The following is a 10,539-nucleotide window of genomic DNA, read 5'->3' as shown; positions in this document are numbered from 1 at the left end:
CCCACCACTACAAGAGGCAGAGGCAGGAGAATTGAAAGTTTGAACCCAAAAAAGAAAAAAAAGAAAAAAAAAAAAAAAAAGAAAGTTTGAACCCTGCCTCAAGAAACCAAAAATTGTAAGAGGGCCAGGACATAGATCAGCACAAAGACCTACAGTTCAATCCCCAGTTAAAAAACAAATGATAACACAAACACTAAAATTCCTGGCCTTGTAGAGTTTACATTTGGGAGGAGACAGACAATAAACACACAATTACATAAAATGTTTAGCATATGAACTTCCCGTCTGTTAACTTGCTTTGGTATCTCAAGACAAATAATCCAGTTTTACCCTTTAAAAATAAAGTGAAGGCTGGCATGGTGGCCCATGCCTATAATCCCAGCACTCAGGAAACTGAGGCAGGAGGATCACCACAAGTTCAAGGCCAGCCTGGATCACAAAGCAAAAACCTGTCTCCAAACAAAAAGTGAAATGGGGCTTGGTGACACAGTCCTGTAATCCCAGCACCCTGGAAGGCTTGAAGCAGGAAAAGTATAAGTTCAAGCGCCATGTGAGCAACTTAGCTAGTGTCTCCAAATAAACATAAAAGTAAATAAAAGTAAATGGGAAATCTACCTCACTGTGATGGCTCTGGGTTCAATCACCAGTAACAGAAAAATAGAAACAAAGATAAAATGAGAGAGTTGGATTATTGGTTAGAAAATGCTTCTTACAATTCTGAAATTCTGAAATGATACGGAGAAAGAGTCGCAAAGAGAGGACGAGGGGACTCCATCCCTAGTTACAGTGAGGGGCGATCCGTTTTTACCTCGTGCTGTCATCCTTGTCCCACTGCAGGGACCCGGGCTTCCTATGTCAAGCAAGACTGTGCACCTCTCACCTCTGGGCCTGTTGAATTGGCAGGAGGGTGAGCTAAGGCAGGGTCCTTCTTTCATTGGCTCCCCATGCCAGCCCTGCTCCACAGAGCAAGACGCCAGGCACTTGCTTTCACCAATAATGGCTTCATTAGATTGAAAGGAGACGAGAGTGACCTCAATGAAATAGACTTCCTGACCCCAGCTGACCTCTGACCCTCACCCTGACAGCCTCTAAATCTTTTCCTTCTGACACATCCCCCACAAGGTATAGGCAGGAAGAGAAACTGATGAGTGCATGATAGCCCACCGTCCAGTGACTATAACTCTCCTGGTGTCTTCTTGCAGTGGAAGTCATGACACCCAACTCTAATTTCCTCATGGCTGCTAATAGTTTTGGTGATCCTTACCATGACTCAAGCCTGGACCATGGATGGTAACCCATCCACCTGTCACTCATCTGGTGTCTGTTTGTAACCAGTGGTAGTCATGTGTCGTGGAGGCAAAGTCAGGAGTGTCCAACCAAATGTTTTCATTTCTCAGACATTACTTTAGTCTAGATTTCAACCCCCTCTTCACTGATTCTGCAGGTATTATTTATTCCATGCTGATCCTATATCTTGTATACACTAAGTGCTCTCTGTGTGCCATCTCTTCCAGCCTTCAGCCATGCTAGAATAATTCCCATTTCACTGGACAGAATGTCAAGACCTTTTGGAGTTAAGCAACTGGCCTCAATTCATAGATTGCAAAGGATGGATCTCACGTTTAGCTCATTCCAATATTCTTCTTCACTTTTAAAAAATTAGTTAACGTAATTAATGCATAGGGTTAAAAAATCAATTAGTATTGGAAGAATTATAATGAAAGTCAGCAGGCCCTGATCACCCCACCCCCTCTGCTCCCCGGAGCCAGCCTTTCTCTGAGCTGTTTATCATGGCAGGAATTTCCATATCTCCAAATAATATGCATGCATGTCTGTTTTTTCATTTATCAATTTTACATATTGACTATTGACTTTCTATTATTTCTCTTATTTATTCTTTTACCTCCCTCCCAAGTACAGTTAAATCAGATTTTCAACTGAACTGATAACCAATGTTTCCTTTGTCATCATTATAGAAATGTTCACTGTGCTCTCAAGTAGTGGCCTAGGATAAAATTTATCTTCCTATGCTGCTTTTTATTTTTCCAGGTTTCCTAACCACCTTTTTCTCTTTCCCACACTATTGTCACTTAAGTATCTTTAGTTTCTTATTGTTTTTTGTTTATTTGTTTGGTTGGAGAGAGGGTCCTATCTTAGGTTCCTAAGTGCTAGAATTACAGATGTGTGCCAGCATGTCAGGCTTTCAATTTTCTTCTCTTCTTCCTCCTCTTCTTCTTCTTCTCCTCCTCCTCCTCCTTCTTTTTTGTACTGGCAATGAAACTCATGACCTTGCACTTGCCAGGCAGACGCTGTACCACTGTTCCTGGCCCTTGCTTGTTTTCAAAATTTCCATAGTGTTATCTTTCTACTGAGCTCTCATTTTTCATGGAGCCTCTTTCCCGAGGTCTTCAACCCTGGTTGCTTTGCAGTGTGACCTTTCTTTGTAGCTTTATTTTGGAGCTTCCACTCATTATTTTTCTGGCTGGGAATCAGCATTTACTGGATCTCATGTTAACCTCTTTCTTGATTCACAGTTAGAGAGCTCAAGAAAGCATGAATGGCAGTGAAGCTTTTTAAACCTTGTAAGTCAGAGGAAACAAGATGCACCCTTCCTATGAACCAGTGGTTAACTGTGGGCTGGGAGGAGAAACAGGAAACACTCTTCCCATGAGCCAGCCAGGATTCAGGCTGGGAAACAAGAAGAGATGAGTGCTCCCACCCTAAGCAACAGGCTGATTCAGAGGAACACAGACTCAGTTGATATCAATTGAGGTACAAAAACAGTTTAATGCTTAAACTGTTTTATTGAATTTGCAGGCTTAAAGCCAGTAGTCTGAACATCTATATAGAGGATAACAATATGTAATATAGCATCAATGGGGGATTTTCTTCTGTCGTAGTTTTTTTTTTTTTTTTTTTTTTTTGGTGTTTTTCCTTTTTATCAGTACCAGGGATCAAACTCACGACTACCTACTTGCAAGGCAGGCGCTTATGCCACTGAGCTAAATCCCCAGCCCCTCCCTGTCCTGTTTTTTAAATCCAATGTTGTTTTCACTGCTTTGTTTTGCTCCATTTTATTGTTTTGTTTTATTCAATGTTTTGTTTTGGGGGCTGGGGATTTAGCTCACAACAGTAAGCATCTACCTGACAAGCGTGAAGACATGAATTTCATCCCTGGTACAAAAAAAAAAAAAAAGGTTTTAATTGGTTTCATTTTGTTCTGTTTTATTTGATTATGTCGGTGGTATAGGCAGCAATTTTGAAGATAATGAGATGCATTATGGTAGCAATGGTGGATTTCCTATTATTTCCTATTAGAACTTCTTTTGAAGTTCTGTATCACTTTCACTGTTTTGATTGGTTTTATTGTTTTATTTTGTTTGGTTTTATTCTCTTTAAAATAACAAAAATCAAAATTGAAAAAAAGCCTTATAGGTCTGAGCTTATTACTTAACTCTTACTTTTCAATGGTTTCAATGATTTCAATGGTTTTGATGCTCTTTACTATTCTGTTCTTCCAGCCTAGCAAAATGAAGAAAAATACTTCCTCTGAAGACACTGAGGTGAGTGATGTCTTTTCTAGATTCCAAGGTTATAAGCCAAAATTTATCCATGGAATAAAAATGATGTCCCAACACTCTCTAAAGGTGCTTCATAGACCAAGCATTGCACTGTGCCTGACATAAATGATCTCACTTAATCTTCACAACAAATTTAGAGATAGACATGGCTATTTTTCCTGTTTGACAGACGTAAGTGAAGCACAGAAGGCTTAAGTGGGTTGGTTACACAAAAGGTTGTAGGCAGATGCAGACAGTCAGGCAGGTTTCAGAACCTGGTAGGTGACTCTGGAATCAGTATTTGAAATCAACACTCCACTTCTGCTGTTAGAAGGGGCTGAGGTGTTAGGGGTTCAGACCTTGTCTTCCTTTCTAACCCATTTTGTAAATGTGGAAATAAGATTTAACATCCAAGAACAAGAAATTTAAGAGTCTGCTCGCTCTTTCTTTCTTTTCTTTCTTCTTTCCTTCCTTCCTTTCTTTTTCCTTTTTTTTTTTTTTTTTTTTTTTTTTGTGGTTACCAGGAATCGAAATCAGAACCTCATGCTTGCCAAGCGGGTGCTGCACCACTGCGCTATAGCCCTGGCTTTTTTTTGGCCTGGGCAAAGTGGCTTTATTAGAGAAAGCCAGGGTTACATAGGATTTAAGAACTGGCATTGGGGCTCCTTGCCAAAGGTAGGCACCACACTGACGAAGCACCAGTTGTACTACATCTGAGGCTTGTCCCAGCTCCTCTTTTTCTTCTCCTGTTTGGCCACCTGGGGAGTCTAGCCTCTCATTTTTCCAACCCGAGCAAGGGAATCATGGACTTTTTACCTCCAAGGATATGACCAGCTACTTTCAGAGTGCTGAGGGTTCCACCCCACACTGGCCCAGGGTGGCCTCGTCCTCCAGCAGCTTGCCTGCCAGGAGCACGACTTGATCTTCTGTTGTGATGCTCTCCAGGGAGGGCACATGAGCCTTGATCGGGGAGAGCATCTCTTGGCCACTCATTTTGAGTGTGTGTAAGTCCTGGGCGTGGACGCAGACAAAGAGCTGATGATGATGGAATAGCTGACAGGCGTTACCACCACGAAGATGGAGTCTGGAAAGCGTTGGTTTTTTTTCTTGATAAAGGGTCTCACTTTGTAGTGCAGGGTGGTCTCAAACTCATTATGTAGCCCAGGTTGGCTTTGAATTTACACCATTCCTCCTGCTTTAGCTTCCAGAGTACTGGGATTACAGGTGTGTGCCACCATGCCTGGTTTATTTATTTATTTATCCCTGCTGAGGATTGAACCCAGGGATTTATTTGTGCTAAACAAGTGCTCTGTGTCTGAGCTGCTTCCCTACCATATCAGTATATTCCTTTTAATCAGGGAATGGGGATTCACATTTCTCCCCTCTCTGTTTAGAAGGGAGGAAACTACTGGAGAAGACAGATCTATAATGAGACAACTGTATCACCTTCCGGGACCTCCAGGTGATAAGGGAATATGTAATGTATCTTGAGAACACTGGAAACTCGCACAAATTGTACATCATAAGAAGTTTCACAAGGCTGGGCATAGTGGTACACACCTGTAATTCCAGCACTCGGGAGGTTGAGGCAGGAGGATTGTCATGACTTAAGAGATCAGCCTGGGCTATAAAGTGAGCTCAAGGTCAGCCTGAACTACAGAGTGAAACCCTGTCTCAAAAAGATAGAAAGAAAGAAAGAAAGAAAGAAAGAAAGAAAGAAAGAAAGAAAGAAAGAAAGAAAGAAAAAGAAAGAATGAAAGAAAAGAAAGAAAGAATGAAAGAAGAAGAAGAAGAACAACAACAACTACAACAAGAAGAGGAGAAGGAGGAGGAGGAGGAAGCAGCTGCTTCATGGAGGAGGTGGTATCGGGTCAGACCTTGCACAGGACTTTTTTCTCTAATACTGGGATTGGACTCAGGGCGTCTGCTATTGAGACAGGTTCTCATTAAGTCACTGACTATCCCAGGCTGGGTTTAAATTTGGCATCCTCCTGCCTTTGTCTCCTAGAGTGGGATTATAGGGATGTGTCACTCCAGTCGGCTTAACCCTGATGTAGGATTTTGAAGGCTACAGAGAATATGGATACTTATTTATTTAGTCTTTTTTTTTTTTTTTTTTTTGTCTTTTTCGTTTTTATCGGTACCAGGGATTGAACTCACGACTGCCTGCTTGTATTTAGTCTTTTTTTTGAGACAAACTTTTGCTATGTAGTTCAGGCTGGCCTTGAACTCACTTTGTAGCTAGGCTGGACTCAAACTCAGCAATCCTCCTGCTTCAGCCTTCAGAGTGCTAGAATTATACGCATGGGCCACTAAGACTGGCAGACTCTTTCTAGTGGACAAATCCATCCCTCTTCCACAAAGACTCTGGGGTGATGTTCTTTGTTCAAACCCCAGTTCCACATGTCTCCAGTTGTGTGACCTCAAACCACATGCCTCAATTTTAGTTAAGTCCCACTGTTCCTTTGGCAGATCGCCCAGAGCCAAGCAGACCACGCTCCACCCTTAGTGATCTTCAGCCTCTGTCATCCATGCACTGCTTTATGGATGCTGTTCTAGCCAGTCTTTTCCCATTAGTGAGCTCATGAGAGCCTGGAGAACAGGGTGCTAGAAAAGGAGAGGGGCAAGGTCAGCACATGCTTTGCAGGTGAGGCAGGTCTGCGTCCCAAATACCAGCCTTACTTCCAATGATCTCCCCTCAGTTCCATCACAAATAATGTTCCCTGGCGGCCTCCAATGTTTGACGCTCTCTTTCTTCTTGGCCATTTCCTGTGATTATTGCCTGAAATACCGTTTCCTCTACTTTCAGCTTGTTGAGTGGGATTCATTCCTCAGGCTTGAACATCGATTTCACTCCATCTATGCCGGGGTAACTTTGTTCCCTGCTTCCTCTATCCAGCACCCTTTTCTGGTGTTCTTCTAGTGCCCTGAACTTCCATAGCAGACCACTTCTCCGACTCTATTATATTTGCTTGTTTGCTTTGCTATCCGACTGGCTACTACGATGTTAATTGCCATAAGTCGGGGTCACGCCTGTCTTCACTGTGCGTCCAGCACAAAGCTTGGTATAGCAACAATTACTTATTTAATGTTTGTTGAGTGAATAAATTCATGAACTCATGACTTGCTTAAAGTTCCACAGTGAATAATGATCAAAATTAGAATCTAGGTTTTATTTCCAATTCAATATATTTTTTTGCTTTTTGAGACAGACTTTTTTTTTTTTTTTTTTTGTACCAGCAATCAAACTCTGGACCTTGTGATTGCCAGGCAGGTGCTTATGCCAGTGAACTGTATCACCAGCCACCAATTCAAGAATCTTTTTCTCTGCTTCAAGTAACAAAACCTATGATGCCTTGTATTTTAATCGACAGTGACATAACACTTTACAAAATAACTATTTGCAGAAATTCCTATCAAGTAAAGCTAAGCTAAGAAACATACTTGATTTTTACATTTGTGCATTTAAATTGGAGTTTACTTTCTAATTTTTTTGTTTCATAATGTTAAAAAAACTTCCCCATCATGAAAGATATTAGAACTTGACCCCTACTTTAATATAATTTAACCTACTGCTGTTTGGTGTCTAATACCAACACCCTAAATTTCTTTCTTTCTTTTTTTTTTTTGTCTTTTTCCTTTTTATCAGTACCGGGGATCGAACTCACAACTGCCTGCTTGTAAGGCAGGCGTTTATGCCGCTGAGCTAAATTCCCAGCCCCAACACCCCAAATTTCTACATTCCTTTATTTTAAAGAGAATAAAACCGAACAAAACAAAACAGAGTAAATCCAGTCAAAACAAAGCAGTGAAAATGATACAGAACTTCAAAGTAGGATAATAGGAAATAAAAAATGGGTACTATCATATACCTTGTTATCTCCCCAATAGTTGTCCAATCCATCAGACATACTAAAATCAAATAAAACAAAATAAAATAAAATGATCAATGGGGCTGGAGATTTAGTTCAGTGGCATAAGCGCCTGCTTTCAAGCAGCCAGTCGTAAGTTCAATCCCCGGTACCGATAAAAAGGAAAAAGACAAAATAAAATAAAATAAAAAATAAAACTGATCAAAACAGAACATTGAATAAAACAATAAATTGGAACAAAACAGTGAGAACATATTGGACTTCAAAAATAACACAGAATTGGGGCTGGGGACTTAGCTCAGTGGTCTAAGAGCCTGACTGGCAAGTGCAAGGTTGTGAGTTCAATCCCCGGGACCAAAAAAAAAAAAAAAAAAAAAAAAAGAAGGAATTCCTCCATATTTGCTACATTGCATGTTGTTATCCTCCCAATAGATGCTCAGACTACAGGCCTTAAGCCTGCAAAGTTAATCAAACAATACAAGCATTTAGTTGTTTTTGTATCTCAGTTGCTATCAACTGTCCTCTAAACCCAGGTACCAGTCAGCTCACAAGAAGGGTGAACTCCAAATTTCTTTTTTCTTCTTTTTTTTTTTCGAACTCATGACCGCCTGCTTGCAAGGCAGGCGCTTATGCCTTTGAGCTAAATCCCCAGCCCCCTCTTCTTCTTTTTTATTTTTATTTATTTATTTTTTGTCTTTTTCGTTTTTATCGGTACCAGGGATCAAACTCACAACTGTCTGCTTGCAAGGCAGGTGCTTATGCCGCTGAGCTAAATCCCCAGCCCCTTCTTCTTCTTTTTTATACCAGGGATCAAACACAACCTCGAACTTGCCAGGAGTGTGCTTATGCCACTGAGCTGAATCCCCGGCTCCAAATTTCTAAATTCTTCAGGTTTTCTTTTCTTTTCTTTTTTGTCTTCAGGTTTTCTTAACTTAAAAATCTGTGCTATAAAGTGAAAAATCTAGTAATGTAGTGAGGGAACAAAAGACTCCAACGAACAAATGAAACTCTAATTCTGTATCTGCAAAATTAAGTTGATGAAAGTATAAAAACAATTATCAAAGTGTATTTGGAGAGTTAATTAAGTTAACCAGGCTTACTCTATTCCTTGTCAGAAGTACCTGAAAACATGTGACAAGAAGCAGAAAGAAACACTGTAGGAATTTTTTATCTTCTCTCAAAGCTATCTAATTCCTACCCACAATCCTTGTCCCTGATTAATGCCTTAGAATCTTAGATCAGTTATCTTCAAGGGACCGTAGAGTTCGTCTGACTCAATTCCTTCATTTTGTCTTTATTTATTGGTTGATTTTTAAAAATTTTTATCTTTCTTTTTGTTTTTATCGGTACTGGGGATCAAACTGACAACTGCCTGCTTGCAAGGCAGGTGCTTATGCCGCTGAGCTAAATCCCCAGCCCCTAAATTTTTATCTTTCAAGATTAGGTTTCACTAATTTGCCCAAGCTATCCCACTTCAGCCTCCCAAGTAGTCTGGACTCAGATACAATCCTTTCATTACATAGACAAGAAAACTAAGATTCATAGAGGCTAGGTACTTTGCCCAAGACCGAGCAACAAATTGCCCCATCCTTCCTGATGTATTTTTCCCCCACTGGGTTCTCCATTGAATTCATGGACTCCTAGAGCTTTGTCAAAGGAATCGGTGAGTAGGGGCTGGGGATTTAGCTCAGTGGCATAAGCGCCTGCCTTGCAAGCAGGCAGTCGTGAGTTCGATCCAATAAAAAGGAAATAGACAAAAAAAAAAAAGGAATGGGTGAGTGATAGTAAATAATTCCACAAAGTCCCTGCTACCCAAAAGTCCAAACATCTGAACATCTATTCTGAGACCTCTCTCAAGGGTAGAATGGATGGGGAAGCTAAGGACACATGAAAAACCATGCTGCAGCACGTCTCACTGCTGGGGGTCTCTTGAGGCTCCCCACAATTACATATCCCTGGAGCTGACCTTTAGGGGCAGAGATCAATAACCTGGACTTTGGTTTTAGCCCCCCTGGTGCAAACCCCCTCCCTGCCCAATGGCCACAGGCTTCTCAGAACAGCTAGGGGACTCAGGGTCATTAAGTAACTGTCACTCTCCCCCAGCTCCACTTGGGGCAAGGCTAGGGGAGGGGCCAAGGGTGGGAACCATCTGGAGAGACACAGGTGTGGTCTGCTCTGCAGGAGGACTGACCTCTATCTCTCTTTGACCCCTGCTCACTTCTCCTTTTTATTCAAGCAAAGGGTCTTTCTGCTGTCCTCTCTACCCACTCCTGTGCCCTCAGCACTGAGTCCCAATCCCCTTAACCTGTGTTCCTCACCATCCCCACATTACTCTTAACCCAACCTCTTTTTTTAAAAATGTTTTTCTCGGGGCTGGGGATTTAGCTCAGCGGCATAAGCACCTGCCTTACAAGCAGGCGGTTGTGAGTTTGATCCCTGGTACCGATTAAAAACAGAATAAATGTTTTTCTGTCTTTCACGAACCCCTCCACTCCCATTGTGCCCACTCTGTATACACTAGGAGTATTTTATACCTTTTCAGTCGAGACATATGTTGGGAATTCTTCATTCACCTTTCTCCAAAGACCCCATTCCAGGAGGTTTCTCACTGAGTTCCCCCAAAACAAATCCACAGTTCCTGTTCTGCTGTGCCCTGCAGGACCCTGCTTCAGGAACTCACTCACCTGCACCCCAATCCACCCTGACCAGGCCAACTTCCTGTACTCCTGAGCCACCACGCCTTCCCCACAGCCACCCCTGTGCCCTGGCCAATGGCTTCTAACTGGTTGCCTGGACACAAAGGTAAAGAGTATCAGTGAAGGAATCTGGACTTATTCTTATTCAGGTTGAAGTCCAGCAGGGAGGGCTATTAACTGTGAGGAGGACCAGACAGTGGTCCCAGGTGGTCTGCGATGTAGGGGAGGATGGATGGAAGAAGGTGACCCGACCTCTGGGGATGAGGACTGATGTTCTGAAGGTTGGGAAGAGCTGGTAAAGGAAGACGACATAATCAGGAGTTTAGGCAGAGATAGGAGTCATCCCAAGCATAGAAAATTTACCACCCATTCTTCTTTCCAGCTTGGAGAGGATACCCTGGGCCCCGGCAT

At 41.9% G+C, this 10,539-nt stretch overlaps 1 pseudogene; it reads right to left on the bottom strand.

Annotated features, from left to right (window-relative positions):
• Positions 1 to 4,192: 4,192 nt before the first annotated feature.
• LOC106027950 (ubiquitin-like protein FUBI) lies at positions 4,193 to 10,539 on the bottom strand (annotated as a pseudogene).

Source organism: Cavia porcellus, unplaced genomic scaffold (assembly GCF_034190915.1).
Source record: "Cavia porcellus strain 051 isolate PalLab524CR breed Dunkin Hartley unplaced genomic scaffold, mCavPor4.1 scaffold_25, whole genome shotgun sequence".
Classification (NCBI taxonomy): domain Eukaryota; kingdom Metazoa; phylum Chordata; class Mammalia; order Rodentia; family Caviidae; genus Cavia; species Cavia porcellus.
The sequence above is the reverse complement of the archived record's forward strand: the minus strand, read 5'-3'. Positions and strand labels throughout refer to the sequence as shown.